This window comes from Balearica regulorum, chromosome 4 (genome assembly GCF_011004875.1).
Source record: "Balearica regulorum gibbericeps isolate bBalReg1 chromosome 4, bBalReg1.pri, whole genome shotgun sequence".
Classification (NCBI taxonomy): Eukaryota; Metazoa; Chordata; class Aves; order Gruiformes; family Gruidae; genus Balearica; species Balearica regulorum.
Genome location: NC_046187.1, coordinates 51,397,066 through 51,403,599, shown reverse-complemented (window position 1 = coordinate 51,403,599; position 6,534 = coordinate 51,397,066). Strand labels below are relative to the sequence as shown.

The window sequence follows — 6,534 nt, the reverse complement described above, 5'->3', positions numbered from 1 at the left end:
GGCGGCCAGGGAGTGAGTCAGTCACGCGGGGGGAGAGGGGGGCCGGGGAGGGGGCGGGCCCGTGCGGGAAGGCCCGGCCGGCGGCCGGGGGAGTGTCGTTCCGTTGGTGCCCCTCACGGCCCGCCGCCTCGGAGCGCAGCGCTGGGCGCAGCCCTTCCCGCCCCGGGGCCGAGAGAGAGCGGGGCGCGGCGGGGAGGGAGCGCCTTAGCGGGGCCGGGGGCGGGAAGAGTGGGAGCTTGGCGGGGGAGAAGGGACGAGCCCGCGGGCTCCGGGTTGGCTCCTGGGAGCGGCCGCGGGGGTCGGGCGGTAGCAGCGCCGTTGGGTGGCGGGTAGGAGGTGGGGGGAAGCGGCCCGGCGCGAAGGGATAGAGCAGCCGGGGCGGGGAGAGGGGTCTCTAGCCGGTGTCCGAGCGGCGCGGGGGGCCCCCGAAGGCTTCGCCTGGTGGGTGCCTGCCGGGCAGCCCGCGCACGGCCGCCCTCCCGGCGGCTGGTGCTCACGCTCGTCTCCGGCCCCTTGGGCTGGCCCGTTTTCCTTCTGCCTTAGTTTTTTTTAATGGAGAACACGATAAAAGTTACAAGGTTAAGAAAAAGCTCTTTGTCCTTAGGGTTTATGTCTTTCTCCCTCTTTTCTCGAACGTTTCCAGCACTTCGTGCAACATGCCCATAGGATGGGGCCGGTGCTTTCACTGTTTAGACCTGCTGTGCATGGGCTATGCCAGAACAGCCAGTTGGTGCAGTAAACTTTGTTTTCCCTGAGTGTAAAATAGTAAGTCGAGTGGGGAAGTACCTGATCTACTCTACCTAAGTGAAGGAGTAGTCACAGTGCATTTTCATGGGGAAGTGTTTAGGGTTTCCGGATGTATGTCTGCCTCTAGTGAAAGCTTAAAGTCTGTTGCATAAGTGCTATGTATTTACAGTTGCTATGGTACCTTTTTTAAGTTGGAAGGCTGTCATAAATCCAGAAGTCTCAGATAAATAGAACAGTTCCTCTAAAACCTTCCAGGCAAGACTTACGAATTGGGAGAATTAATTTATGGCTTTATGAAAGGAACAAAGCTATATTTGTCTTCAGCTGTATTTCACGTATGACAGGTTGGAGGATGATACTGAAGATACTGTTAAGAGGGCTATAGGCAGAGATGTTGTGAGTAGAAATAACTAGACACATCTGGATTTACATCCAGATGCTTTGTCTGAACTCATCCACTCTAAAACACATCCTTTGCCTTTACAGTGTCTTTCAAGTTCCTAAAGTTAAAGAAAACAAAATGTTATGGTATTGAAATATGAGGGAGAACATGGGTATATTTTAAATATGAAGAGATAGGAAAGATAGTCTTTTATTCATTAAAAATGACTTAGGAAGTGACAGTCTGAGGAAAGATGAAAGTAAGAGATGCCTGCAGTGTGAACTTGAATAGTGGTGGGATGAGGTAAAATGCTTTGAATTATGAATGGTTTGAATGGAGTATGGATTCTGGTTTAGACATGGCAAGTGTGAGCTGAGCCTTCACAAAGTGTCAGGGGGATAAGCACAGAATTTGGACAGCAGTAAAACTGAAAGTACCACCGTGGGCTATTATTAAAGAGAACAGTAGTTTATTTTGCATTTCAGATGAGATTACCTATGGAAATTGAAGGGAAAAATAATCCAGGACAAAGTTCCGGGGGTTGTAGAACTTCCTTAAAAAGCTGGAGTTAAATAGTAAGGTTGTCCTCTGCAGGATCAATTAAAACAAAGTAGAAGTGAAAACCTCTTTTCACCATTGCTATTTCTAATGATTCTCATAAAAGTTCATATGTTAGCATTCATACTGATGATTCAAGCAGTATTGTCAGCTAGAATCAGCTATTTTTCATAATTCCCAATGTACAGGAACAAAATACTTGTGGGGTCTTGCAACAGAAGAGTTGAGGTTTTCCCCATCATCCTTCACTTCAAAACAAAACCAGTGAAGGATGGGAGTTGGGGTAGGATGGATGCATAGATGAGATAGGGAGCCTGTCATTTGACACTGCTTCCTCCAGTTTTAGAAATCTGTCTTTAGTTAGGACTTTTCTTCAGAGCTGGCTCTTTCTGCTGGCAGTACTTATGTTGCTGTAACCCCTCACTGCCTGCTAATGTTTGCGATACATGCTGTTCTCTAAATTCAGTTGCTTGTATTATCTTAGGTCTCTCTTGGAAACTCAGGGCTTCCATGCATGAAAAAAAAAAAATTGTCTAGGTTCAGATAGACAGAAGATTGATTTTTGCTTAAGTGTGTTCTGTGTTGTTGAAAGTTGTTGAAATTCATTAGATTAAAGATACAGACTTCAAATTTGTTCTTAAATCCATGCCAACAGTATGCTGCAAGAATACAGGGAATCCTCTGGATATCAAGTAATTTTGGAGCCTGGCATACTATGGCTGGGTTCAAGAAGAGTGTAGAGAAGTTCATAGAAAAGAATCCATTACATAAAAATAATCACTTTTGTGTCAGAAAATCCCTGAAAAACATATCTCTGGAATCTGGGAGATTATTTGGGGAGAAATCTGACTGTATATTCACCTCATCCTTATTCTCTAGACGTTCATTTTGATCACTGTTGGAAACAGGGTACTGGGCCTAGTTGGACCTTAGTATTACCCAATGTGTTCATTCTTACACCTTTGTGCTACAGTTGATTCTTCAAGTTTGGGTTTTGGTGAATTATTTCACTTTTGGCATATTTAACTAAATAAAAAAAACCCTCCGATTTTCTAATCTTTCACTGTGTTACCATCAAGATGTGATAGTTATGTAAGAGAGGAAAAAAAAAGACATGCAACTTTTTGCTAGATTAGATAACACACACAGCTCCACCACCACTCCATTAAAAATAGCGCACACACAAAAATCTATTTGTTTTTTTCTCTTGTAGGGTCTGATAAGTGATACTTCAAAAAAAAAAAAAAAAGCAAACAACCCTAAAAAACCCCTACAAAACCATGCCATTGCGGAGTTCAGATTTCAGGAATTGTTCTTCCCCTTCCTACCATAGAACAGTATTTTACAACTGCTTATATAAGGCTTGGTTGTCCTTGTTCAGAGGGTACCTACAAAGTACTATGCCTTCCGTACAGTGAGGTAGAAGTACATTCCTTATGCTTTTTAAGTCATTGATTGGATGTTTCTATAAGCAATTCCTTGTACAAATAGTGAGTGCAACCTGATTAAACATGAGATGATTAAGTGTTTTAAATTGGTTTTGATCCTGTTTTATGTGGATTATAGACAACTATTATGATTGAAGTTCTTCAGAAATTGACAGAAACAAAATGAAACACCACCAACCCAGGCTAAGGGAACAGGCAGTGACAGGCAGTGGACCTAAAAATTAATACCTGCCTACTGGAAGTCTGGAGCTGAGCCCGACTTTTACAGTATCTCTTGGCATATATCCCAAGAAAAAGTAGTTAACCCAAAGAAAGTAGTTACATTCTAAGAGAAACGTGGTAATGGCTTTCTGGCTGTTTTCCCTCTATTTCTTTAAAGGTAGCTAGCTATCCAGCTGTTGTAACTTTTTGCCAAGATATGTGTAGCAAAGGCAAAATAAAATTAATTGGAGAAAGATTAGATTAGGCAAATAACAGTCATACTCTTTAAAAAAAAAAAAATCACAATGTTCCTGAGAACTAATTGTTCTACCAGGAAACTACTAACACCTTTTCTTCTAGAAAAGCCATTTTTAAATGTAAAAAAGAAAATCTCAAACCATATTAAAAAAAGCAGTTCTTGAGTGGTATAGCTTTTGAAGTCACTTCAGCCCTGGCTAAGAAGTAATGAATCCTCAGAACCAATGTGGTTTTGTTTTGTTTCAGTTTGTTCTTTGTTGCTTAGTAGACTTTTGGGGCTTTAGTGAGATAGTTCCAGCAGGCAGACTTTTAAATGGAAAAAATGCTCAGCATCACTGCAGTAAAACAAATGCTAACCTTTGTTTGTGCAACACAGTGTTGGGCAAAAGTTGGTTTTGAGTAAGTTTTTTTAGGTATGAGAGTCCACAAAGCTGCATTTGCAGCTTGGTCTCAAAATGAGCTGAACAGGGCTAGACTGCTACCAGGATCTCTGCCATTGCTGTATGTTTCTGTACAGTGTGGGTTTTCCAAGGGATCTTAATTCCCTTTGAGAAAATTGGAGCTGTGGGTTTTCAGTACTTCTGAAATAAGGCCTTTAGTAAATTATTTAATTATACTTAGTAATTATGTATGCACTAGTGAGTATTAAAAAAACCCAACTACACATAGGATAAACAGTTAACTACATGTTAGAAAGATAAGGATCTCATTAAAAATAAAAAGGGAGGCAAAACATAATAGGATCTAAAATACTTAACCAGGTAAAGACAGAGAGAGAGAGTTTATTGGCTAGATCCAATAAAGGACTTAAGTACCTAAAGCAGGATTTAGGGAGAATTCAGGTGCCTAAGTCCAAAAATGCGATCTGAGAAATCTCACACAGCTGCTGTCTAACCCAGGAGATGCCTAAAATCAGAAGGCTCTTCTTTGATTTTAATTTATATCTCCAGAGTGTCTAGGATTTTACTTCTGTGCACATTCAGTGTGCAGCAGCTGGAGCAGTTTAGTGCCTGTTTCCCATTCAGCTCTTTACAATCCTCGGCTTCAGTGTCCAAGGGGCTCTATTTTGTCAATATTCTCAGGCTACACCAAGCACATGTTCATATGCCGAGCTGCTTAGTTTGGTGTAGCTGCTTGCTTTAAACATCAAGGATGGGGAGATTGAATAACCTTTTTTTTAATAACCTGTTAGATTACCGATACAAGAGTTGGAAGATTCAGTTTGGTTCTGTCTGAGAGTGTTCAAACCCATCTCCTACCTCCAAGTAATCGATCTTAAAGAGTGACTGCATGAATTTAAATTGTCTTGGGAGCATGAATTAGAGATGAGGATGTGTCACTCCCTGCTAAATGCCCTGTTCCTTGGGATCAATCTCACACAGTTTCTATTTCTACAGAATTCTTTGCTTCACAGTGGCACAACTTTAGATTGGGCAAAATTTGTGTAGAGCTAAGTCATCTTTCTTTTCCATATACCTGTCTCTTGTTGGGTAGGATCACTTTTCTGCCATATATTGACTTGAATCGTTTTTGTTTAATGGGGATACACAGCAACAATAGGTTGCTATATGGGAGGTGTTTGTTTTCTCACTTCCTCCTGTTGTCCTGGCTGTGATGTAACAGAATACAGCAAGCCCTGCTCCATTTTTTTTAACAGAATGGTAATTGGATCCTACAGTTAAGTGAAGACTCCAGGCTACGAATTGTGAGCACACTGAAGTGTCTGTGTCTTGGCCTGAGTTAAGTTTCTAAGGAGTTGCGATAACACTGCTGCATTTCTTGCAGACTAGCGTTAGACAGCTGTGATGCCTCAGGACAGTACCAAACTTCATCATACATACTGTATAGTGTACGCAGGTATTTCATGTGGTGTTCTAGATTCTTTGTCGGGAAAGGAGAAACAGAAAACTTAAAAAACAGTTTGCAATCATGTAATTTTAAGTGTCCAGTTAACTGATTCCTTTGCTTGTACCAGAAATGAATGTATCCCCTTCTGAAATGCTTCACATTTGTCACACTTAATGTTAGCATGTTTGGATGTATATGAATATGTTTGGATGATATTAATATCAACTGCCATTAATGAGTGGGGTTCGGTAAATCTGACAATTACACTTTGAAATTGTGGAAATAACATTGACTATCCTGAAAACACCAAGAAGTGGAGTCACTGACTTCCCCGTTTTCATGTTCACTGTACGTTTTCTTTTCCCATACATGATGCAATGTGGTTGTACATTCCAGAAGATAGCTGAATGTTTCTACATGTGCAGGATGACAAACTTTAAAATGTGATCAAGGAGGTTTTATTTAATATTTCTCCAGTTTAAAAAAGTAATTTAGCTCCAGATGTGACATGAGTCATATTTGTCTTTTCTTTAGGAAAAGAATCCTTGGACTGATTGGACTCCTTTCTTCTGCCATTGTTGCCCGGTAGGAGAGTCGCGTATAATCAACAGATTTATAAAATAGCTAAATATTCAGTGAAATATTTGCTCCTGTTAATATATGTTGTAATTCAAATAGTAATGCACTTATAGTGGGAAATACTAAATTTAAAGAGATACAGAGCTTTGAATAATCAGTTATTGGTTCTCGAAGTTAAAGCTTTTAGTGCAAGACTTTAACTGAATAATGAACAAAAAGCAGAATAATAGCTAAAATAGTACTAAAATGATTGTCATTAAAGAAGGATTTTTTTAATAAAAATTGCTCACTAAGAAACTGTGCAAAAAGCAAGTAAGTCAGCATTTTTTCAGTTTATAAGATGTTTTCCTTCAGCTGAAAGTTGCTGGCTAACAGTTGTGTTGCATATACTAAAATATTTTTTTCTCAGTGTTAATAGATTCACATTAAAGAAAAAGTACAAGCTGGTTATTTTTAAAAGAATGTATAGCAAAAGTAAAAGAAAATGATTGGGATATGTGTTCTGCCTTATAA

The 6,534-nt window shown here is 40.3% G+C and overlaps 1 protein-coding gene across 1 annotated transcript in view; it reads left to right on the top strand.

Moving 5' to 3' along the window:
- Positions 1 to 5,976: 5,976 nt before the first annotated feature.
- TRMT9B (tRNA methyltransferase 9B (putative)) overlaps positions 5,977 to 6,534 on the top strand; it is a 123,453-nt gene continuing 122,895 nt past the window's right edge. Inside the window, exon 1 of the mRNA XM_075752101.1 lies at positions 5,977 to 6,027. The gene's annotated coding sequence lies outside the window, so the exon portion shown is untranslated. The remainder of the gene's footprint in view (positions 6,028 to 6,534) is intronic.